General features: G+C 39.4%; 1 long non-coding RNA gene across 3 annotated transcripts; it reads left to right on the forward strand.

Moving 5' to 3' along the window:
• Nucleotides 1–1,493: 1,493 nt before the first annotated feature.
• On the forward strand, nucleotides 1,494–22,925 carry LOC118527339 (uncharacterized). 3 transcript variants are annotated; one of them, XR_013441886.1, is made up of 5 exons: nucleotides 1,494–1,872; nucleotides 4,438–4,572; nucleotides 9,965–10,079; nucleotides 19,279–19,476; nucleotides 19,918–22,925. It is a non-coding gene; the product is annotated as an uncharacterized LOC118527339 (long non-coding RNA). The 3 variants fall into 3 exon arrangements; XR_013441887.1 differs by lacking the exon at nucleotides 19,279–19,476 and having other exon boundaries at nucleotides 1,508–1,872; XR_004913067.2 differs by lacking the exons at nucleotides 19,279–19,476; nucleotides 19,918–22,925 and having other exon boundaries at nucleotides 1,609–1,872; nucleotides 9,965–10,096.
• Nucleotides 22,926–26,459: the final 3,534 nt, after the last annotated feature.

Raw genomic sequence — 26,459 nt, forward strand, 5'->3', positions numbered from 1 at the left:
TAAGTATTATAAGTCAAAGAGGAAAAACTTACCACTATGTTTTTGTGGGTTATTGTATCAGTTAATTTAATATTCCTGAAATGCTTAAATCAGCCTGTCTGCTCTACTTTGCATTTTCCCACTGACATTGGTAACTCACCTTGAACTTGAGTTCACCATACAAAGGCTATCAAGAAGGCTCATGGAACATTAGTGATGGATGGATGAAAGTACTGTACGAATCTGCCCTGCTTCCAGCTTATGATTCTTCTCTACTCATTTTTCACTGTTACATACTTTTGCTATTATCACACACAACTAGAGAAAGGTCAAGTCAGAAACAAACAGGAATTGAAGGCAGAGGTACTCAAGGACTGAACATATTTTAAATGAACAGGACAAATCTGTCTTTTCTCTGCTGACACATTCTTAGGGTAATTTGTGTGAAAATGTATCTGTTATGTTTGAGTTTCAGATGAGAGATAATTAAAGGACAAACAAGGAAACAATTTTAAATCTGGGTTACTGGGAAGGCGAAGGAGGTTCAAATGAAAATTATTCTCTGATGGGAAATTAGATTAGGATTTAGTCTGGAAGAAGTTAGCATTTAGCATTGAATATTAAGGTGTTCAGATAAAACACAGGTTATCAGATAAGACACCAGACTGCCCAATCAAATTTGTATTTTAGATAATTGTTTAGGATCAATATGTCCCAAATATTGCATGTGACACACTTCCACTTAACTTTTATTTGTTGTTTATTTAAAATTAAATTTAACTGGTTATCTTGGTATTTTTATTTGCTAACTCTGATAACCTTAATTAAGATATTGAAATTTAGGCAGAAAAAGGAAATAGGCTAAAGCTGAATTCTAGGACTTATTTTTTTTGTGTGTGTGGTCACTCAATAAATATTTGGTGAATGAATTAATATATTTAAAACATGTAGGAGAAACCCTATTGGAGAGGAAAGATAATAGCATTTAAAGTTCTCAGGACTCAAGCTGGAGAAGAAATTATTTTTTAACAAGAACATTTCTCAGTCTCTTGAAAAAGTTACTCAAATAGCCTTTACTCCATTTCTAAAATTGGGACCATGCTTCTCTCCATGGGGGATGATTCAAGAGTCACCTTGTCAAAAAGCAGTGGATGATAAGCATTATAATACTCAGAAAATATATAGCAGAAATATGGCTGAAAACTGTGAAAGGTGAAATTCAAATGCCTCATGCCGAGTGGGGAAAATGAAGAAGGGGATTCTGCCCAAATAATTCAAACTCAATGAAGCAGATGAGGCATGGCTATCAATTTCCAAAAGCAGCTTAAGTTTGAGACACTCTGAGCCCTCACTGTCCCATTGAGACTTGTGGAGCTGAGCTGGTCAAAACAGACCCAGAGGTAACCAGAGATGAGGGAGGCTGCCTAGATGAGGCTACGAAATGACACTGAAAAAGCAAAGCACACATTCCAAGCTCATAGAGAGGCTGGGATGCCAGAGGAGAAACAACAAGGTAAGGAGGACTTACAAGCTCAGTCCACACAGCTCGGTAGCATCTATTTTTTTTTTTTTTTTTAAGTGCTGAATCGAAGAGCCATGTTATTTTGCTTTATTTGAGAGTTGAACACCAGCTAGTGTTTGATTGCCATTAAATGATAATGGGGTCTGGATGCACTGCCATCAGAATCTGCAGCCTGCCGTTATAGTTGACTCTCTAACTCAAGGGAATGTTCAGATCCAGAAGCTTATTTTCTTTTTCTTTATGCTTCTTCCCCTCTGCTAGATCCTAAGAGGCATTACTGGCTTTTACAGAAGTGACTGGTCTTCTTGCCATCCATGCGGAGAGACTACCAAGAAGAATTATTTATCTCTGTTTCTATTTCGACTCTTAAGGTGAGAGGATTTTATCATTATGAGTTCCAGCAAGCAACTTTACTGAACAAAATGCCACAAGATAATGAATTCACATTCTTAGCAGAATCTTCTATCATTAAACATTTAAAATAGCAGGGACCAAAATCAAATATTGTTTACTTACTGCTTTGGTGGAGAGACTGACAGGATTAAACATCCCACAGGGTTTTTGTTTGTTTGTTTTAAAGATTTCATTTATTTGAGAGAGATGGGGGAAGAGAGCACAAATGGGGGGGTGGGAGGGGCAGAGGGAGAGGGAGAAGCAGATTCCTGGCTGAGCAGGGAGCCCGACTGGGGCTCGATCCCAGCACCCATGAGATCGGGCAGACACTTTACCAACTGAGCCACCCAGGCGCTCCTAAACATTCCATAATTTTAAAGAGTGTGTGAGTTTGAAGGGTTCTGTAGAAAGTGAGGTATTTCGTTCAGTCCTTGTGCGTTGTCACTACCCTCGGAACAAACTCTAGTGGCAATAAGTCACAGTGAAAGTCTCTAGTTCTCTATCTCTGAAAGACACTGTACTGAGAAAAAGAATCACTTAAGGGTAGTTACAGAGCAAGAGATGAAGTGGACTTTACATAATGATCGCAATGGTGAGGATGATAACTAACATTTATTGAGCGCTGTTTGTTTTGGGGTCTATCAGTTAAGACTTCCAACAACTCCTTAGTGCACGTATGTGTTATTATTCCCATTTACCTCAGAGAAAACCGAGGTATGGGGCAATGAAATGCTTTATGGCTGTGCAGCGGGCTGAGTCAAGATGCACACCTTGGCACTCAACATTAGTGGGTGGCTGTCTCCACTTCTCCTCAGTTCCAGAAGATGAAAGGGATGCCAAAGGACTACTTCAAAATGCTTATTATTTTGTGTATACTGATGCTTAATTAGTAAATATTTTCAAAGATTTTTAAAGTCAATAACCAGTTCATGAAAAAAAAAAAAAAGAAATCCTATTGCAAAATTACAACCCATTACATGTGCAAGAATAGACAGGTCTAAAAGCTTATTTCGTGGATACTGAGGCTGCTTTCAATTTAAAAATAAAAACAAAAACAAAAACAAATCTGTCAGAATCAGCAGAGAAAGGTAGCCCGGCTGCAGCCGAATGTGGCGCGGAGGTAATGTAGCAGAGTTAAAACAGTCTGACAAATGTAGAGTTAGCATGGAAGTACAGCGAGCCCCGCGTATTATGAATTTATAATGAGTCAAATAGGATCCTATTGCAGAAGGCGATTTAATGAGTATTCTCAGTACACAGCAGCGCGGCGTGCCTTTGTGATGCTGATCTGTTTATCTTCTCCTCTGCAGCGTGCAGGGGTGCACCCGGCACCGCCCGCAAAGCAAAGGTCCCCTCAGGTGTGTGAGGCTGATGAGCAGAAATGCCACTTTCCCCAGCAGGGTGACTTCAAAAACACCGCGCTTACACTTGAACCTTCCCACTTCCCAAATGAGCATGAACTCCGATGCAGAATTCTATTGTTTATTAAAGATTGAAGGCAAATCCTTCATCTGCAAATAGCTTTAGTTCTAATGACTTTACATGACCCTTGTAAAGAGAATTCCCTGACAACCGCATCTCTAGGGCTTCAGCAAATTTTCTCTTTTCTGTCACAGTTCCGGAAAAAAAACCGTGTTGAACTAGCTGGAGGCCCTTTGTTTCATTGCCTGTCACCACTTCACAGCAAGGGGATTGATTAACTGAGAATTCCCTAAATTTAGATCCAACCTAGATCATTGCAGACTGTAACCTACATAACTCTTCAAATGGGTTGAGATATGTGAAATATTTGACTGTTTTTGACCTACAGAAATAGTAATTTCTTATGGTTTGACTTAATACTTGTAGGATTCCAGTTTCCTCTTTTTTTTTTTTTTTCACTCGTTAACTTTGAGACAGGCACGCTGCTGTTACAGAAGTCAGTGAGAAAGTCTCTGTCATCTTCAACATCAATCTCTAAAATCCCTCCCACAAAATCTTCAAGGGCAAACTGCCACATGCACACTTCCTATGTTCCTGTTTTAGGGAATATATTTATTTTTAGTCATTCAAGACAATTTTAGCATTTGAGGTTATGATGCCTGAGGCAGAAACTGTCGATTTTGTATACTGTGGGTGGGCACAGAGGCCAAGGTGAGCCTGTGCATTACTCGGGGGACCTCACTTAAATTTAAAATAGAAAAGCACACTCTTTCCATCAAGCACATATGCTGCGTTAGGAGCAGCACCTTGCTTGTCCCAGCTTAGCATCTGCTCAGGAAGGAAAAGCACCAGCAGGTCCTATTCCGGGAGAGCTTGCTTGTGGGCTTGTGCTGTTTTTCTCTCTCAGCAATGTGGGACATGGTAGGGTTTTAAATGCAGGGGCTGCGATTGGGGGTCAGCTTCCCAAGATCACATCATCCAGTCCAGTCAAGGGAGGGAAAGCAGGGAGAGCCTGTCCCAGAAAGCGGCAATTCACTGTTCCTTTCCTTTACATCCCTCCTGTTGCATTTCCAGTGACATTCTGCCCCTGCTTTTTCTCCCCCCCAACACCTCTCAACCAGATTTTTGCCATACTTATTGTTGGAGAGAAGCGAGTCTGTGCCTTCATAGGACTCACCACAGCAGCCGGCACGAGCAGCACCAACAGGACGGACGTTCAGAGAGAAGAGGAATCCAGCTAGCCATGGTCAACAGAGGTGAATATCCTGAAAGATCACAGTCACTTAGACTAATGTTTTAGGGGTACATGAGTAGAAGAGATTGTAAAACATATTAACAAGGGCTTGACCTTGAATGTGCTCTGCAATGGAAAACCCAGGTTAATTTTTATCAAATTAAGATGCAACACTACAAGATCTCTTTCTGTTAACTCTCTTTGGAGGACTCTGTAATTTATTGACAGTGATAGAAACCTTCTAGAAATGAAATTAATGTGGGACTAAAAACATTCCAAAGTGCATTTTAAAATATATATATTTTTAAATTTAATATATATATATATCTATATATACATCTCTCTCTCTATATTTTAGGACACATTTGTCTGAGAAACATTTGTTAAAATCTTAGAAGATATTATATCCTTGGAATTATTTACTAGTTATGCCAATGGCTTTGAAAAAGCTTGGACTTTGTATCTTTTTCTTAATTCTATCTTGATGGGTTGTATGTTTCTAGGAATGTATCTGTTTTTTCTAAGTTGTGCAATCTGTTGTTGTGTAGTTGTTCATAATATTTCTTTATGATCTTTTTTTATGTCTATGGTGTCAGTTCTAATGCTTCCTCTTTCTGATTTTATTTATTTGAGTCTTCTCTCTTTTTTTCTTCGCCAGACTAGCTACGGGTTTGATGATTTTATCTTTTCAAAAAATCACTTCAGTTTCATCATTTTTTCTATATGTTTCTATTCTCTATTTATTTCTTCTCTAATCTCTATAATGTACTTTCTTCTATTAACTTTGGGCTTAGTTCTTTTTCTAGGTCCTTGAGGTGTAAATTGAGATTATTTGAGAGCTTTCTTCTTTTTTAATATAGGCATTGATTACTATAAACTTTCCTCCTAGTACTGCGTTGGCTGCATCACATAAGTTTGGTGTGTTGTATTTCATTTTTACTTGTCTCAAAATATTTTCTAATTTCCCTTATGATTTCTTCTATGACCTAATGGTTATTCAAGAGCACATTGTTTAATTTTCATGTCTTTGTGAGTCCTCTCATTTTCCTTTTGTTATTGATTTCTCATCTCTGGTTTCATTCCATTGTGGTTAGAAAAGATACTGGGGATGATTTCAATATATTTAAATTTGTTAAGACTTATTTTGTGACCTAGTGTGTGATGTATCCTGGAGAATGTTCCATGTGTGCTTGAGAAGAATGTATATCCTTTTGTTCTTGGGTGGAATGTTCCATATGTTTGCTAGGTCCATATGGTCTCTAGTATTGTTTAAGTCTACTGTACCATTAGTCCTTCATGTCTGGATGATCTATCTATTATTTAAAGTAGGGTATTGAAGTCTCTAACTATTATTCTATTGCTACCTATTTCTCCCTTCAGATTTGTCAACAGTTGTTTCATATATTTAGATATTCTGATATCAGGTGCATGTATGTTTGTAATTGTTACATTTTCCTTTGGAATTGATCCTTTTATCATTATGTAAAGACCTTCTTCATCTCTTGTGACAGTTTTGTCTTAAAGCCTATTTTATCTGATGTAAGTAGAGTCAACCCTACACTCTTTTGGTTTTCATTTATATGAAATATTTTTTTCATTCCATCACTTTCAGCCCATGTGTGTCCTCACATCTAAAATGAGTCTCTTATAACATGTATCATATGATCTCACTGATATGAGGAATTCTTAATCTCAGGAAACAAACTGAGGGTTGCTGGAGTGGTGGGGGGTGGGAGGGATGGGGTGGCTGGGTGATAGACATTGGGGAGGGTATGTGCTATGGTGAGCACTGTGAATTGTGTAAGACTGTTGAATCACAGACCTGTACCTCTGAAACAAATAATACATTATATGTTAAAAAAAGAAGAAGAAGATAGCAGGAGGGGAAGAATGAAGGGGGGGAATCAGAGGGGGAGATGAACCATGAGAGACTACGGACTCTGAGAAACAAACTGAGGGTTCTAGAGGGGAGGGGGTGGGTGGATGGGTTGGCCTGGTGATGGGTATTAAAGAGGACACGTACTGAATGGAGCACTTGGTGTTATACACAAACAATGAATCATGGAACACTACATCAAAAACTAATGATGTAATGTATGGTGATTAACATAATAATAAAAAAATATCTAAAATGAGTCTCTTATAGACAGCATATCATTGGATCTTGTTTCTTACTTATCAGCTTCTCTGTATCTTTCGATTGGTGTGTTTATTTCATTTACATTTAAAGTAATAGTTAGGGTGCTTGGTGCCTCATTCATTAAGCATCTGCCTTCAGCTCAGGTCATGATCCCAGGGTCCTGGGATTGAGCCTCGCATCTGGCTCCCTGCTCAGCAGGAAGCCTGCTTCTCCCTCTCCCACACCCCCTGCTTGTGTTCCTGCTCTCACTATCTTTCTCTCTGTGTCAAATAAATAAATAAAGTCTTTAAAAAACTAATTAATAGTTAATAGATGAGGACTTACTCTTGCCATTTTTGTTGTTTTCTATTTTGTAGTTCTTTTTTTTTGTGCTTTTCCTCTCTTGATCTCTTCCTCTGTAACTCGATTTTTTTGTAGTGATATATTCTGATTATTTTCTCTTCATCTTTTTTTTTATATCTACTATTGGTTTTATCTTTGTAGTTATCATAAACATTTTATTGCTATAAAAGTCTATTGTAGGGTGCCTGGATGGCTCAGTTGGTTAAGCAACTGCCTTCGGCTCAGGTCATGATCCTGGAGTCCCTGGATCGAGTCCCGCATCGGGCTCCCTGTTCGGCAGGGAGTCTGCTTCTCCCTCTGACCATAACCCCTCTCGTGTGCTCTCTCTCATTCTCTCTCTCTCAAATAAATATATAAAATCTTTTTAAAAAAAAGGTCTATTGTAAGCTGATAGCTTAACTTCAATTGCATACAAAACTATACTTTTACTTATTCAACATGCAAATTTTATGTTGTCAGTATCAGAATTCACTTTTTTAGGGTGCCTGAGTAGCTCATTCTGTTGAGCATCTGACTCTTGATTTCAGCTCAGGTCATAGTCTCAGGTCATGAGATCAAGCTCTGTGTGGGGCTTATGCTCAATGTGGAGTCTGCTTGTCTCTCTCTCTCTGCTCCTCCTCCTCCCTGCTCTCTCTCTTTCTCTCAAATAAATAAATAAATAAATAATAAATAAATAAATAAAATCTTAAAGAATTTACATTTTTAATATTGTGTATTCATTAAAAGATTTGTGTGGTTATAATTATTCTAACACTTCTATCTTTTAACTTTTATATTAGGGTTAAAGTGACTTATGTGCAATCTTTACAGTGCTATAATATTTTGTATTTGTCTGTATATTTGCCTTTACCACTGATAGTTATACTTTCAAATACTCAAAATACCCTAAATCTTTTTATTTTTTTACTTATCTATTTATTTATTTATTTATTTAATTTTATTTTATTATGTTATGTTAATCACTCTACATTACATCATTAGTTTTTGATGTAGTGTTCCATGATTCATTGTTTGCATATAACACCCAGTTATATTCAGGACAAAGATAGAGACATCACTTACTGATTTCAAAATATATTACAAAGTTACAGTAATCAAAACAGTTTGGTACTGGCATAAAAACAGATACACAGACCAGTGGAACAGAATAGAAGCCCAGAAATAAACTCACACATACACAGTCAACTGAATTTCAACAGAGAGGCCAGAACACACAATGGGAAAAAATAGTGGCCATGAAAAAACTGGATAGTCACATGCAAAAGAATGAAATTGGACTTTTATCTTACATCATACACAAAGTGTAACTCAAAATGAGTTAAAGACTTACATGTAAGACCTGAAATCATAAACTCTTAGAACAAAATATGGAAGAAAAATTTTTTGATGTTGGTTTTGCCAATGATTTATTTAGATGTGACACCTAAAGCAAAGACAACGAAAGCAAAAATAGACAAGTGGGACTACATCAAACTAAAAAGCTTCTGCACAGCAAAAGAAACCATCAACAAAATGAAAAGACAATCTATAGAATAGGCGAAAATCTGATAAAATATTAAAAAGTGCTAATATCCAAAATATACAAGGACTTCTACAATTCAATAGCAAATAAATAAATAAATAAATAAATAACCCAATTTAAAAAAATGGGCAAAGGAACTGAATAGACATTTTCCCAAAGAGTATGTACCAATGGCCAACAGACTTATGAAAAGGTGCTTAACATCACTAATCATCAGGAAAATGCAAATCAATACCACAATGAAATATCATTTCATACCTTTTAGGGTGACTATTATCAAAAAAATTAATAACTAGTGTTGGCAAGGATGTGGAGAAAAGGGAACCCCTGTGCACTGTTGGTGAGAATGTAAATTGGTGCAGCCACTACAGAAAACAGTGTGGAGATTCCTCAAAAAATTTAAAATAGCACTACCATGTTACCCAGCAGTCCCACTTCTGGAGATGTACCCAAAGGAACTGATAGCAGGATTTGAAGAGATATTTGAATTCCTGTATCCATTGCAGCAGTATTAACAATAGCTAAGACATGGAAACAACCTAAGTGTCCATTGATAGACAAATGGATAAAGAAAATGTGTTTGGACATACAGTGGAATAGTATATGGTCTTTAAAAAGAAGGGAATTCTGTCATTTGCAATGCAATGGATGAAGTTGGGATATATTATGCTAAAGAAAATAAGCCAGACACTAGAGGACAAATATTACTTGATACTGCATATAAGAGGAATCTAGGCACTCTTGGGTGGCCCAGTCAGTTAGGCATCTGACTTTTGGTTTTGGCTCAGGTCATGATCTCATGGGTTGCGGGATCAAGCCCCATGTTGGACTCCCCATTCAACAGGGAGTCTGCTTGAAGATTCTCTCCCTCTGCCTCTCTCCCCACTCTCTCTCTCTCTCTCAAATAAATAAATAAATCTTTTCTTTTTTTTTTTTAAAGAGGAATCCAAAAAGGTCAGATTCGTAGAAGTGGAGAGTAGAGTGGTTGCCAAGGGCAGGCAGTGGGGAAAATGGGCAGGTTTTAGTAAAGGGTACAAAGTCAAGAAGAATACCCTAAACATCTGCTCTACAGCATAGTGCCTATAGTTAATATCATATTATATACTTGAAAATTTGCGAAGAGGGTAAATCTTATGTTGTTTTTTATAACAACTAATAATAATAAATATATAAAGAGGGTAGGAAGAACCTTTTGGAAGTGATGGATATGTTCATGGCATAGATTGTGGTGCTAGTTTCACAGATGTATACTTACCTCCAAATTCATCAATTTGTATACCTCAATTATGTGCAGCTATTTGTATGTCAATTATATTTCAATAAAATAGCTTTAAAAACTTAGAAACTGAGGGTTGAACTTGCATTTTTAAAGCGTTACTATTGTCTCTTTACCAAACATTTTTTTTTCAGTTTATCTCTGTAAAAGGCATGAAGGAAATGATAAACCATGAAGATTGCTGGCTTTCGTAAAGACTGACTTGTGCCTTTTTGTTATTAAAGCATCTACTGGTGGTTAAAATAAAAAGTAAGACTGTCCTATATTACATCATTCTCTATATTATTTACAACAAATAACCTTGATCCAATCAATTTTCCCATTTCTCTAGAAGTTTCCAGGACATTACTATTCCCAAGCAAGGTGACTTTTTTTTTTTTAATTTTTTTATTGTTATGTTAATCCCCATACATTACATCATTAGTTTTAGATATAGTGTTCCATGATTCATTGTTTGTGCATAACACCCAGTGCTCCATACAGAACGTGCCCTCCTCAATACCCATCACCAGGCTAACCCATCCTCCCAACCCCCTCCCCTCTAGAACCCTCAGTTTGTTTTTCAGAGTCCATTGTCTCTCATGGTTCTTCTCCCCCTCCGATTTCCCCCCCTTCATTCTTCCCCTCCTGCTACATTCTTCTTCTTCTTTTTTTCTTTCTTAACATATATTGCATTATTTGTTTCAGAGGTACAGATCTGAGATTCAACAGTCTTGCACAATTCACAGCGCTTACCAGAACACATACCCTCCCCAGTGTCCATCACCCAGTCACCCCATCCCTCCCACCCCACCCCCCACTCCAGCAATCCTCAGTTTGTTTCCTGAGATTAAGAATTCCTCATATCAGTGAGGTCATATGATACATGTCTTTCTCTGTTTGACTTATTTCGCTCAGCATAATACCCTCCAGTTCCATCCACGTCGTTGCAAATGGCAAGATCTTATTCCTTTTGATGGCTGCATAATATTCCATTGTATATATATACCACCTCTTCTTTATCCATTCATCTGTTGATGGACATCTTGGCTCTTTCCACAGTTTGGCTATTGTGGACATTGCTGCTATAAACATCGGGGTGCACGTAGCCTTTCGGGTCCCTACTTTTGTATCTTTGGGGTAAATACCCAGTAGTGCAATTGCTGGATCATATGGTAGCTCTATTTTCAACTTTTTGAGGAACCTCCACACTGTTTTCCAGAGTGGCTGCACCAGCTTGCATTCCCACCAACAGTGTAGGAGGGTTCCCCTTTCTCCGCATCCCCGCCAACATCTGTCATTTCCTGACTTGTTAATTTTAGCCATTCTGACTGGTGTGAGATGGTATCTCACTGAGGTTTTGAATTGGATTTCCCTGATGCCGAGCGATATTGAACACTTTTTCATGTGTCTGTTGGCCATTTGGATGTCTTCTTTGGAAAAATGTCTGTTCATGTCTTCTGCCCATTTCTTGATTGCATTCTTTGTTCTTTTGGTGTTGAGTTTGATGAGTTCTTTATAGATTTTGGATACTAGCCCTTTATCTGATATGTCATTTGCAAATATCTTCTCCCATTCTGTCAGTTGTCTTTTGGTTTTGTTGACTGTTTCCTTTGCTTTGCAAAAGCTTTTGATCTTGATGAAGTCCCAAGAGTTCATTTTTGCCCTTGCTTCCCTTGCCTTTGGCGATGTTTCTAGGAAGAAGTTGCTGCGGCTGAGGTCGAAGAGGTTGCTGCCTGTGTTCTCCTTTAGGATTTTGATGGACTCCTGTCTCACATTGAGGTCTTTCAACCATTTGGAGTCTATTTTTGTGTGTGGTGTAAGGAAATGGTCCAGTTTCATTCTTCTGCATGTGGCTGTCCAATTTTGCCAACACCATTTGTTGAAGAGACTGTCTTTTTTCCATTGGACATTCTTTCCTGCTTTGTCAAAGATTAGTTGGCCATATAGTTGAGGGTCCATTTCTGGGCTCTCTATTCTGTTCCATTGATCTATGTGCCTGTTTTTGTGCCAGTACCATACTGTCTTGATGATGACAGCTTTGTAGTAGAGCTGGAAGTCTGGAATTGTGATGCCGCCAGCTTTGCTTTTCTTTTTCAACATTCCTCTGGCTATGCGTGGTCTTTTCTGGTTCCATACAAATTTTAGGATTATTTGTTCCATTTCTTTGAAGAAAGTGGATGGTATTTTGATGGGGATTGCATTGAATGTGTAGATTGCTCTAGGTAGGATTGACATCTTCACAATATTTGTTCTTCCAATCCATGAGCATGGAACGTTTTTCCATTTCTTTGTGTCTTCCTCAATTTCTTTCATGAGTATTTTATAGTTTTCTGAGTACAGATCCTTTGCCTCTTTGGTTAGATTTATTCCTAGGTATCTTATGGTTTTGGGTGCAATGGTAAATGGGATCGACTCCTTAATTTCTCTTTCTTCTGACTTGTTGTTGTTGTATAGGAATGCCACTGACTTCTGTGCATTGATTTTATATCCTGCCACTTTACTGAATTCCTGTATGAGTTCTAGCAGTTTTGGGGTGGAGTCTTTGGGATTTTCCACATAAAGTATCATATCATCTGCAAAGAGTGAGAGTTTGACTTCTTCTTTGCCGATTTGGATGCCTTTGATTTCTTTTTGTTGTCTGATTGCTGTGGCTAGGACTTCCAATACTATGTTGAATAGCAGTGGTGATAGTGGACATCCCTGCCGCGTTCCTGACCTTAGGGGGAAAGCTCTCAGTTTTTCCCCATTGAGAATGATATTCGCTGTAGGTTTTTCATAGATGGCTTTTATGATATTGACGTATGTACCCTCTATGCCTATACTCTGAAGAGTTTTGATCAAGAAAGGATGCTATACTTTGTCAAATGCTTTTTCTGCATCTATTGAGAGGATCATATGATTCTTGTTCTTTCTTTTGTTAATGTATTGTATCACGTTGATTGATTTGCGGATGTTGAACCAACCTTGCAGCCCAGGGATAAATCCCACTTGGTCGTGGTGAATAATCCTTTTAATGTACTGTTGGATCCTATTGGCTAGTATTTTTGTGAGAATTTTTGCATCCATGTTCATCAGGGATATTGGTCTGTAATTCTCCTTTTTGATGGGGTCTTTGTCTGGTTTTGGGATCAAGGTAATGCTGGCCTCATAAAATGAGTTTGGAAGTTTTCCTTCCATTTCTATTTTTTGGAACAGTTTCAGAAGGATAGGTATTAATTCTTCTTGAAATGTTTGGTAGAATTCCCCTGGGAAGCCATCTGGCCCTGGGCTTTTGTGTTTTGGGAGATTTTTGATGACTGCTTCTATTTCCTTAGTGGTTATAGGTCTGTTCAGGTATTCTGTTTCTTCCTGGTTCAGTTTTGGTAGTTGATACATCTCTAGGAATGCATCCATTACTTCCAGGTTATCTAATTTGCTGGCATAGAGTTGCTCATAATATGTTCTTATAATTGTTTGTATTTCTTTGGTGTTGGTTGTGATTTCTCCTCTTTCATTCATGATTTTGTTGATTTGGGTCATTTCTCTTTTCTTTTTGATAAGTCTGGCCAGGGGCTTATCAATCTTGTTAATTCTTTCAAAGAACCAGCTCCTAGTTTCGTTGATCTGTTCTACTGTTCTTTTGGTTTCTATTTCATTGATTTCTGCTCTGATCTTTATTATTTCTCTTCTCCTGCTAGGTTTAGGCTTTATTTGCTGTTCTTTCTCCAGCTCCTTTAGGTGTAGGGTTAGGTTGTGTACTTAAGACCTTTCTTGTTTCTTGAGAAAGGCTTGTATTGCTATATACTTTCCTCTTAGGACTGCCTTTGCTGTATCCCAAAGATTTTGAAGAGTTGTGTTTTCATTTTCATTGGTTTCCATGAATTTTTTTAATTCTTCTTTAATTTCCTGGTTGACCCATTCATTCTTCAGTAGGATGCTCTTTAGCCTCCATGTATTTCAGTTCTTTCCGACTTTCCTCTTGTGATTGAGTTCTAGTTTCAAAGCATTGTGGTCTGAAAATAGGCAGGGGATGATCCCAATCTTCTGGTACCGGTTGAGACCTGATTTATGACCTAGGATGTGATCGATCCTGGAGAATGTTCCATGGGCACTAGAGAAGAATGTGTATTCCGTAGCTTTGGGATGGAATGTTCTGAATATGTCTGTGAAGTCCATTTGGTCCAGTGTGTCATTTAAAGTCTTTATTTCCTTGTTGATCTTTTGCTTAGACGATCTGTCCATTTCAGTGAGGGGGGTGTTAAAGTCCCCCACTATTATTGTATTGTTGTCGATGTGTTTCTTTGCTTTTGTTATTAATTGCCTTATATAATTGGCTGCTCCCATGTTAGGGGCATAGATATTTACAATTGTTAGATATTCTTGTTGGATAGACCCTTTAAGTATGATATAGTGTCCTTCCTCATCTCTTATTAGAGTCTTTGGTTTAAAATCTAATTTGTCTGCTATAAGGATTGCCACCCCAGCTTTCTTTTGGTGTCCATTAGCATGGTAAATGGTTTTCCACCCCCTCACTTTCAATCTGGGGGTGTCTTTGGGTCTAAAATGAGTCTCTTGCAGACAGCATATCAATGGGTCTTGTTTTTTAATCCAATGTGATAGCCTGTGTCTTTTGATTGGGGCATTTAGCCCATTTACATTCAGGGTAACTATTGAAAGATAGGAATTCAGTGCCATTGTGTTGCCTGTAAAGTGACTGTTACTGTATATTGTTTGTGTTCCTTTCTGGTCTATGTTGCTTTTAGGCTCTCTCTTTGCTTAGAGGACCCCTTTCAAGATTTCTTGTAGGGCTGGTTTCGTGTTTGCAAATTCCTTTAGTTTTTGTTTGTCCTGGAAGCTTTTTATCTCTCCTTCAATTTTCAATGACAGCCTAGCTGGATATAGTATTCTTGGCTGCATATTTTTCTCATTTAGTGCTCTGAATATGTCCTGCCAGTCCTTTCTGGCCTGCCAGGTCTCTGTGGATAAGTCTGTTGCCAATCTAATGTTTCTACCATTGTAGGCTACATATCTCTTCTCCCGAGCTGCTTTCAGGATTTTCTCTGTCGCTGAGACTCGTAAGTTTTACTATTAGATGTCGGGGTGTTGACCTATTTTTATTGATTTTGAGAGGGGTTCTCTGTGCTGCCTGGATTTTGATGCCTGTTTCCTTCCCCAAATTAGGGAAGTTCTCTGCTATAGTTTGCTCCATTATACCTTCTGCCCCTCTCTCTCTTTCTTCTTCTTCTGGGATCCCAATTATTCTAATGTTGTTTCGTCTTATGGTATCGTTTATCTCTCGAATTCTGCCCTCATGATCCAGTAGTTGTTTATCTCTCTTTTTCTCAGCTTCTTTATTTTCCATCATTTGGTCTTCTATCTCACTGATTCTTTCTTCTGCCTCATTTATCCTAGCAGTTAGCGCCCCCATATTTGATTGCACCTCATTGATAGCCTTTTTGATTTCTTTTTTTTTTTTTTTTTTTTTTAAAGATTTTATTTATTTATTTGAGAGAATGAGATAGAGAGAGCATGAGACGGGGGAGGGTCAGAGGGAGAAGCAGACTCCCTGCTGAGCAAGGAGCCCGATGTGGGACTCGATCCCGGGACTCCAGGATCATGACCTGAGCCGAAGGCAGTCTCTTAACCAACTGAGCCACCCAGGCGCCCCGCCTTTTTGATTTCTACTTGGTTAGATTTTAGTTCTTTTACTTCTCCAGAAAGGGTTTCTCTAATAACTTCCATGTTTTTTTCAAGCCCAGCTAGTATCTTTGAAGTGATGATTCTGAACTCTAGATCTGACATCGTACTAATGTCCATATTGAGTAGGTCCCTGGCAGTCGGTACTACCTCTTGTTCTTTTTGTTGAGGTGATTTTTTCCATCTTGTCATTTTATGCAGAGGAGAATAGATTAATGAGAGAACAAAATGCTAGCAGGGTAACAACGTCCCCAGAAAATATACTCTAAACAAATCAGAAAAGACCTGAAGCAGTGGGAAAAGAAAGGGAAAGAGAGAAAAAAGAAAAGGAGAGAAAAAAAGAAAAAAGAAAAAGGTAAAGATAAAAACAAACAAAAGCAGAACAAAACAAAACAAAACAAAAACAGAATGTGATCAAATATGATCAGGGTGGTTTATAGATCAGTGCCACACACTAGATTTTGGGTGTATTTTAGTCTGTTAAAAGAAAGTCCCTCCCAAAATTTTAAAGAAAGAAAAACTTATATATGTACAAAAATCAGGGTTGATATGATGAAGGGATGGAATATGACTGTAAAAATGGAAATTATAAAAAATTTTAAAAAAGGATTTGATAAGTTGTTTGAAAAAAGAAAGAAGAGGATTAAAAAAAAGAAAGAAAGAAAGAAAAAAGGGAGAGAATGTGATCAGGCAGGGGAGTAGAAAAAAACCATATACTAGAGATTTAGAGTATATTTTGATCTGTTAGAAGAAACTATCTCAAGATTTTAAAGAGAGAACAACTTATATATATATGCCAAAAATACGGGTAACTATTATGAAAGGATAGAATATGACTTTAAAAATGAAAAATAAAAATGTTTTTTTTAAAAAAAGGGATTGATAAGATGTTGGTTGAAAAAGGGAAAAAGAAAAATTCATAAAAAAAGAAAAAAGGAAAGAAGAAAAAGAGACAGTTAAAAAAAATAATTAACTTTGAAAGACTAAAGAATCATGGTAAAAAAGCCATGAATTCTATGTGCAGTATTCCCCTAGCGCTGGAGTTCTGCCGTTCTCATTGATCGGTAAACTTGGTCTTGGCCGGCTGTTCTCGCTGTTCTTCTGGGGGAGGGGCCTGTTGCCGTGGTTCCCAAATGTCTTTGCCGGAGGCAAAATTACCCCGCCCTTGCCGGTCCGGGCTAAGTAATCTGCTCGGGTTTGCTCTCCGGAGCTTTTGTTCCCTGCAAGCTTTCCGTACAGCTTTGGAGGCGGAGAGTGAAAATGGCAGCCTCCCAGTCTCCGCCCCGGAGGAGCCGAGAACTCGGGGTCCCGCTCCTCAGCGAGCCCCCAGAGAAAAGCAGTCAGTCACTCCTGTCTCCCCGGTCTCCGGCCGCACTCCGTGCTCACCCGGCCTGTGACCACGCCTTTCTATCTGGGACCCGACCCCGGGTGGAGTCTCCAAACCCAGCAGATCCCCGCGGTGCGCTCTCGCACCTCTCCTCCCGGGGGAAGAAGTTGAGTCTCCCCGGATCTGCCGCTTGTTGGGTCCCTGCTGGAGGAGCAGTGGCCCGACTGTGCCGCGGATCACGGTTTATGGCAACCCCGAGCTGAGAGCCCGCGCCTGGGCTCCGTCTCTGCAGCCGGCTTCCCTGCTCCGATACCTGGGAGCTCTGCCGCACTCAGGCACCCCCGGTCTTTCTGTGACCCCGAGGGTCCTGAGACCACACTGTCCCGCGAGGGTTCCACCCCCCACTTCGCCACCAGAGTGACGTCCCTCAGCGGAGCAGACTTCTAAACGTTCCGATTTTGTGCTCCGTGGCTCTATCACTTGCCAGAAGCGGCCGACGGAGGCCCCTCCCCCGCCGTCTATCCTCCCGAATAACGCCTCGGATTCACTTCTCCGCACATCCTACCTTCCAGAAAGTGGTCGCTTTTCTGTTCAGAGAGTTGTTGCTATTCTTTTCTTCGATCTCCTGTTGAGTTTGTAGGTGTTCAGAATGGTTTGATCCCTATCCAGCTGAATTCCTGAGAGGAGACGAAATCCAGGTCTCCTACTCCTCCGCCATCTTGCTCCCAGATTTGCAAGGTGACTTTTGTATTTTGCCTGTTGTCCAGGCAGTTTGTCCCCCAGACGACCCTCACACACCGCACAAGAAGGTGCTTCAGAGGCAATGCCATCTTGATTTGAAATCAAGTAGACCCAGAAGCTCTGGGAAAAGAATGCCTTGTGAGTAAGAATACTGAGCAATGCTGGCAGTTACGGGAGACTGTAGTGGAAGGGACTCCTTAGCAGTGTGGCACGGGCTGCGTGTCATACGTAAACCACAGCACCAACAGGGAGAGCACACAAGCGTTGGGCAATGCTCTGGGCTTCCTCCATGTAAGAGAGGAGCCCATTCCCTGTAACTTGGGGCCTAAAAGGCCAACTTGGTATGTTCTTCTTTCTTAACTTAGAGCCTCCCCTTACCCACTAAGATCTAAGATCTTTTTTATTTCTACTGGAAATTTTAAATGTTTTCTTCATCTTCCAGAAGGCTTCATGGTGGTCTTTCAGGCCCAAGTAGCACATTCAATTGTGTGTGCTGAAAATGAGTGACTGGAACAATAATTTTAAAAATTTATATCTATACATATACATATAAATAGAAACAAATAACTATATATGTTATTTAATTTTATTTTTGAATTTTTAGAGCCTTGGCTATTGATCTGGGCATTAGATTCCACGAAACAGCTCCTCCTACTCCTGACACCAAACCAGTCTGCAGTGGATGGTTGTGGGGAAGAAATCACTAGTCCCTTCAAACACAATTAAGTGAGACAGTTGAAAAGTCTTTTTGATACTGTTCACCAGCTTTCACTTAACTTTTACTCACCACTATGTGGCCTGTGAACCTGCAGGAGATCTTTTAAACCAAAACACTTAGTTAACCCCCCCAGGTCTCACCTGAAAGAGACCAAGTGTAGCCTGGAAAGGGCTGTTCGTCTTCAGCATGGAGTCTGTATGTTCCAGGCAGGGGGCATGTGTGCCAGAACACAGAGAATTAGGGACACAGGATGTGTTCAGTATACAAGAGAGTGGCACAGAGGATGCCACCCTGGGGAGATCCAGCAGGGGATGGCCTGGTGCAGGCAGCGATGAACAGAATGTCCTTGATATGAGGCCAGCAGTTCTCCTTTCACAGGCCCTAGCTATGAGAAACCACACTGCCTTGAGAACTTATAGGTCTGCTTGCATTCTGCAAGGACAGACAACAGGGGGTGACAGGAAAAGTGATGTAACACCAGTGGGCAAGGCAATGAGGGGGAGAGTGGCAGACACCTGAGAGGGACAAGCTGGGACCACAACTTGAAGTTGGTGACATCTTCTTCCCCCTTGTTCTCTCTCCAGAGAAAGAAGCATCATTCTTATTCCTGAGGCTCTGGGTTGTGGGTCCTCTCCACATAGCTCCTCTTCTTGGAATCAGGTTTGGCTAAGCTGCTACCTGCAGGGAACTCACTGTTGGGAAAAGGCATGAGACTATGCCAGAAGAAACCCATAGTGTTCTCACCTGGAGTTGACCAGGAAGCTTAGTGAGAGTTTCTGATTTCAAAACACTTTGTTAACCCCATCCACCAGAATATGGCCTATAGGATATTCTACCAGCTCCAAGGACTGTCTGTAGCCACATGCGGCACTAGATGATGATGATGATGATGATGGTGATGATTTTGCTAAGTAATCAAAGTATCTGCAAAGTTCTATAAAGGGAGCATTTTATATGAGCTGTACCAGAATGTAGAAGCTGCCTCCATCTCTCTGGACCCCTAGGGTTCTGTGAAAGGATGAAGGTACCACTTGGGATCCCCCACCATGTGCCACCACTCCTACCTCACATCCTGTCCTCCTTTACTCATGGGTACTACCTGGCACCAAGACTCAGCCCAGCTGCCTGCACACACTCCTGCTTTATGACTGTCAAGCAAGCAAAGGAGAGCTACAGGGTATCACAGGGAGGCTGGCTGTTGGGTAAGTTCCAGGACTACTGAGAGCCATAACTATTCCAGAAGAATCATTTTTTATTGCTGAGAGGAAATGGAATAAGCTCTATTGGCACCACCACTGGTGTACTGGCACCAGAAAGTATCTAATGTCATTGTAGAACTGAGGGTAATAAGCTCAGGTCTGTACACAGAGCAATTAGGCAAGTGTGAAAACTTAGTACATGGTTGGTTTAGACACACCCCACCTACTACTGGGGTCTACTGTGAGCCGGTGCTGCCCATCAGTGATTGCCCATTTCCTCCTTAATCCTTAGTGTTTCCAGAGCAGAGATCCACAGTCCCACCATTGCTTGAAAAACCCATATCCCTCAACTTAATCTGGGATGCTGTGGCGAGTGTTGTCTGTATTAATTTAGTTCCTACTAGGAAAGATAACCCTGCCTCACGAAACTATATTCTTTTGCAGGTAATTTTCATTCTAGAATGTAAAGTAGCTGCTCCAGGGTCACAAAAATCCCCTGGCCCCAAGCTCCTTCCAAACAGATATGCTGGGATGCTAAATCCATACCAGAGACTTCACCTGAATTCATGAGCATTACACTTGCCAGTGCTTCACGAACACCTCAGCCACTCTGGCCGGGAGTGTGGTGAATTTAATGAAGATAAAGAGAGAGCCTGGAACATGTCAAAAGAAATAAATCAAAGCACTGGATGCTAAGATGAGACTTAATAACACATCTTGAAGTTTCTTCTAACAAAATTTGGGTGTTCTGCTTCATCTTGACTGCCTTGTTACCGGGAACACTGGCAAAGGAGAATGTACCAGCAGAGGTGAAATTTATGAAACTAATGATATTATGAAATCTCTGTGAAAGTGTGCTTGAAAAGCTCTATTTGCTCTTCTAGCAACTAGTATAACATAAAGTAATAATACACATTGAATAACTGCTTTCTAAACATGTGAAAGAATATCAAAGATAAGAAAACATAGTAAAACTGAAAATAATTGTGTTTTGTCCTGTTTTAGAGTTCCTGTTTGCCTCTCAATTTAAGGTAGCTAATTCCAGGCCATGTAGATTGAACACTATGGTTTAACATTATTAATATTAGCTAAAATCTTTACCATTTCCTATGCAAGGCTGATAGTCAAGCCTTACTTAAACATTAAATTCTCACCTCGTTTATTACAGAGAAAATAGAGGCTATGAATTCCCTTTATTCATCATATCCCTATGTTCTCACTTTCAAACAGATCTATGTGACCCTTCCTTACCATTCTCTGTCTTATCTCAGAGAATTTCCTCCACTTGTCTAAGATGAGTTGCAGTGCCTCACCATGCTCTGGAAATCACTGCTTTCTTGTATCTCCTTTCAGTCCTTGCTTGGTCCATCAATTATCCATTCTGCTTCATGTGTCTTAACTCTCTGGATTCTTGTCTTTAGCATATCTCACATCTTAAAAAATACTATCATATCTAAAGTCCTTTTTCTGCCGAGACCCTGGCTTTCTTCTTCTATTAATAGTTAAAATTCTTGAAAGGATTTAGTATGTTTGCTGATTCCAATTCTCCAACATCCACTCATTCCAGAAACAATTGGAATTTGGTGTCTGTTCTCATCATGTAAGAACGGCTTTTACAAATATCTCCAATGACCTCTCTGAGGCCATGAACATGAGCATGTTCAATCTTTTTTATGCACAGCCTCTTTTCATATTTGCAGCTGCTAATATTCCTCTCTTTAATTTTCTTTAGATTTTTGACATCATTCTTTTTTGATTCTTTTCCTCCGAGTCCCCATGATCTTCCTGGAATTTATTATGTATCACCTCCAGAAACAGCCCCCCACCAGTGCTTTTCTCTAACTCCCTGACTGTCCATCTGCTGGCTTCACATACCATCCATATACCAGTGACTCCTAAAGCTGGATCTCTAGCTCTGGTCTCTCTCCTATATCAAATCTATGGTTCCACAACCTTTCAGGCTGAAATTTAATCCATTATCTCACCACGTATATCCCACAAAATAAAAATATTTTGCTTCTTATCTTGATAAATGATACCACCATCTATCTGGTTCTTTTCTTTATACAACTCTTTATATACATCTTGTGAGTCATCAGTTCATGTTCACTCAATGTCTGAAATGTCACTCAATCCTTCCTTCTTTTCCATTTACTCTGCCTAGTTGATTCGCCATCCCCTCTTGCCTAGACCCCACCAGTCTCCTATTTGAGCTCCTGTAATTAACACTCTGTACTACTGTTTGACATACTACTGCCAAAAGTGTTTAAACCCCTGTCAGATCATGCCATGTCTACTCCTGGATGGCTTGTGAGAAGAAGAGGCAAAATTTGGCCCCTGTCATGGTGGCTTCCATGATTCCTTTCCTGCCTCAAGAGGACAAGAGATGGGTTTGAAGAAATTGTTTTGAGTTGAAAAAAAGAATAATGATAATAATAATTATTATTTTTTAAAGATTTTATTTATTTATTTGACAGAGAGAGATATAGCGAGAGAGGGAACACAAGCAGGGGGAGTGGGATTGGGAGAAGCAGGCTTCCCGCGGAGCAGGGAGCCCGATGTGGGGCTCGATCCCAGGACCCCGGGATCATAACCTGAGCCGAAGGCAGACGCTTAACGACTGAGCCACCCAGGCACCCAATGATAATAATTATTATTATTATCATTTTTATTATTATTGCCTTTACCTAGTCTCTTTAGTTGAGGATTTGGTTTCACCCATTGATGTTGGAATCCTCTCTCCCCAGGAACCACTTTCAAGGTTCCTTTGTCACTCAGCCCACCCATTCCCTTCCCCAGCTATGGACACTCTATCAGCCCCTCACTATACCCATCCTGGACTGTAGTCTAAACCTGCTACCCAGCATAGCAGGTATCAACACATGCTAGGGGAATGAATGGAATTACTAAAAATTGTCAAGAATAGTAAAAATCACTATACAGTTATTTCCAATACTCTGAAATAAATTAAGAGTATTTTACAAAAGTAATAAAATATAAAATCAATTTAGTCTTGGATACAGCCAAATTTCCTGAAGAAGACTAAGCCCTCTTATATTTTAAGTAAAAGAGGGCTAATAGCAAAAAGTGGATAATATAATTCTAATTTTGTAAAACTGAGAAACAGAGTGTGTAGGTATGAGTGGCTGACTAAAATAATATAAACAAACTGTTGAGGATAATTATCTCTGAGTGATAGGGTTCTCTTTATTGTTTTGTTGATTTCTCTAAATGTTCTACAAAGCTGTAGTAATTGCATAATCTGTAAAAAAAAAAAAACAATAAATGTGAAAGAAGACTTGATTGCCATACATGAATGTATGTTATTGATAACGATGGTTATTTATGAGTGGTGGAGTTGTGGATGATTTATACTTTCATCTTTATAATTTGGGAGGTTGTTTGATTTTTAATTGTTTATGAAATGAGCTATTTATAATTCATTAAATGTATTTTACAATATAATTTTAAATTAAAAACATTAAATATTATTTTTATATGAAAAGTTAGAAGTGTCTTTTATCCAGGGTTTCATGGAAAGTTAATTTCTGAGCTAGTGGGACTATATTCTTAGAATTTTCTATCCAGATCAATTCCCGGGAAAAGCCCAGGAATGATGGAAAGGAAACTGAAAATGGTGAATATGTGGCTGGCTGGAGGATATTAGGAGTCATGAGACCCCAGTAGGTAGATAATTTATACCTTCTCATGTGCACTTCTGTGCGACGTTCTGCATGCTGACTTCTGGAATCTGAAACTTCTCACCTGGTATTCTATTCATCTGCCATAGGCTTGTCTCTATCTACTATTCAGAAACAAGAAAGGAGTTTGCAGCCTCTGAATGAATGTTCTTCAGACCAGGATCTCTCCCTTACTTCAGCACCACAAGGTTACATGTAAGGGATGAGGCAATATCTCAGTGTCATTCTTTATGGGAAGGAGAGACAGTGCTTTCTGTCTTGTGACCAGTGACCCAAGAAGCAAATCACATCCCCTTTGTCCATGGTGTCCTTTTCTCCTTATTGCCTTCAGGCATGGCAGAACACATTCAGATTTCACACATAAATCTTTTCTTGGTCTAGGACACAAGGAAAGTGATTCCCCATGGTGACTTCTCTGTGGCAGATTGTCAACCTAGCCTAACTTCTCAATATCACTATGCACATGTATGGAGTATTGACCCGAAATCTGGATAGTTGAGTGTTCAAGGAATGCAAATGGATTTTAATGTTTAGCCTTAAGACATAACTAGAAAGGTGAGCTGGAAAGTGCATCAATATATTACATATTGATAGAATAATGCTTCTTATGAAATGTCATCAGAAAATTTGCTCATCCATATAGATCAATTTTCCTATAACTTAAACATAGAGACATTATGAACATGGAAACATTCATTTGAAGCGTTTTTATTGATTTTCCCCCAAAACACATGTTCCTGTAGAATAGTGGACAGGGAGAAAGTTAACCTTTTAATGGTCGTAAAAGCTTGATGATGAACATCAATTCATGGACTAAGTTCTAATGCAATGTGCCTCCTTCATAGGTTATTGAAGAGGAGTAACTTTCAATTACTGCCACATTCCCAGGGAAAGTGGGAACTTAGTCACCATCATGTTCATCTAATGTAGCCTATAATGCATGTGGGGATGACAGAGATATATAGTGCTATTTGCTCCTAACATGTAGAGCTGTGATAGTAGATTGTTTTCAGTTAGTTAACATTAGGTATTTTTCCTTCCATAGGGAGTTCCCTCTTCCTCTAGTACAATGTCTTGCCACTGCTATTACCAACAGCTTAATTTACCCTCTTCTCTTATAATCACTTTCACTTCTGTGCCCATCAGTTCTGCTCCTTGTTGTGTTTTTTCATGTTCTTCCCTGTCACACTTCTGCACACCCCCTCTGATTATTCCTTTACATTTCTCATTCTTACCCATGTGATTTCTGCTGCCTGTCTCAGCCTTCCCCGAAGTGAATCTTCATAAAGATCTTCATATCTCCTTCCTGCCAATGAGATCCCTTCTTTAGTGAAATTAACATGTATGCCACATCATGGGCTATCTTTGTCTTGATGCTAATTTTAACAATATTTGGTGTTTGAAGGCTCTCAGTTATTCTCCCAAGGGTATTTCTGTTCTAGTGGTTGGGATTCTCAGAAGTCTGACCTCCAAATGAGGGTGTTCTCCAAAGTGTAACCAATAAAATATTAATGTTTCACTCATCATCATAAGGTATATACAGAAAAGTAGGTTCTTCATTGAATAGGTTTGGGAAACATGAGGTTAGGTGCATGGAAATGGGTGTGTGATGGAAAGGTGTCTCAAACCCAAGGGTGTCCACTATGAATCATGGGTTTCCAGCATGAATCATGGAGTTTTCCAATGTGCAGTAATGAAAGGTTGCATTGAACATCTCTGGGATACCACTCACCATATAGCCACTGACATCGATGGGTATTATGGCATTTTCCCTGGCAGATGGCAATAAAACATTTTGAGGAAACAGCACTTTTGTTAAGTTATAAAAAGTGTTTGAATCAAGAACTGCAAACAGGGTTTCCCAAAATTCCTTTATCCAAGGAACATCTATGGAGAGGTGTTCTGGGAACAGCAATTTGGGAAAGTGGCTGTAATACATTTCAAAGCATGTAAGCATTTCCTTCTTTATCTGATGAGTGCTACCATATCCTTTAGTGGCTGGGTATGTATTTTATAGAAAAAGAATAGAGTAGGCAGTAGCCACATGCCATTGTGAATAGTCACAGGCATGAGGAGATAAATTTCTCAATTCCTTCCTGTCCATTATCTGCTATCAAATTTTCTATTTATTGCAATCTAAATTTAGATGACCAGCAGCTTTAAATATAGGCAACATGGGCAGCTGATGCTACATATGCCTCCCCCTCTTAGCTGTTCACAATGCACAGGATCTGTAGCAGAAGCTCTGGGGAATGCTGCAAACCATCCCATTTCATTGTTCTTAACTCTGGGCTTTCCAAATGTTTATTTTATTTTATTTTATTATGTTAATCACCATATATTACATCATTAGTTTTTGATGTAGTGTTCCACAATTCATTGTTTGCGTATAACACCCCGTGCTCCATTCAATACATGCCCGCTTTAATACCCATCATCAGGCTAACCCATCCCCCCAACCCCCTCCCCTCTAGAACCCTCAGTTTGTTTCTCAGAGTCCATCGTCTCTTATGGTTCATCTCCCCCTCCAATTCCCCCCCTTCATTTTTCCCTTCCTACTATCTTCTTTTTTTTTTTTTTTAACATATAATGTATTATTTGTTTCAGAGGTACAGGTCTGTGATTCAACAGTCTTACACAATTCATAGTGCTCACCATAGCACATACCCTCCCCAATGTCTATCACCTAGCCACCCCATCCCTCCCACCCCCACCACTCCAGCAACACTCAGTTCATTTCCTGAGATGAAGAATTCCTCATATCAGTGAGATCATATGATACATGTCTTTCTCTGTTTGACTTATTTCACTTAGCATAATGCCCTCTAGTTTCATCCATGTCATTGCAAATGGCAAGATATCGGGTTTTTTGATGGCTGCATAATATTCCATTGTATATATATACCACATCTTTATCCATTCATCTGTTGATGGTGGGAATGCAAGCTGGTGCAGCCACTCTGGAAAACAGTATGGAGGTTCCTCAAAAAGTTGCAAATAGAGCTACCCTACAACCCAGAAATTGCACTACTGGGTATTTACCCCAAAGATACAAACGTAGTGATCCAAAGGGGTATGTGCACCCCAATGTTTATAGCAGCAATGTCCACAATAGCCAAACTATGGAAAGAGCCAAGATTTCCAAATGTTTTATTACAGAATACTGCTATGTTCACTGTTTAATACTTCATTATAGTCTGTGGCATTAGTGTTCATTTTGGAAACACTGGCACAATATATTTTGCCTCCTTTCAAGTTAACTATTATCTGCAACATACACTGCTT

This window comes from Halichoerus grypus, chromosome 10, assembly GCF_964656455.1.
Source record: "Halichoerus grypus chromosome 10, mHalGry1.hap1.1, whole genome shotgun sequence".
NCBI lineage: Eukaryota > Metazoa > Chordata > Mammalia > Carnivora > Phocidae > Halichoerus > Halichoerus grypus.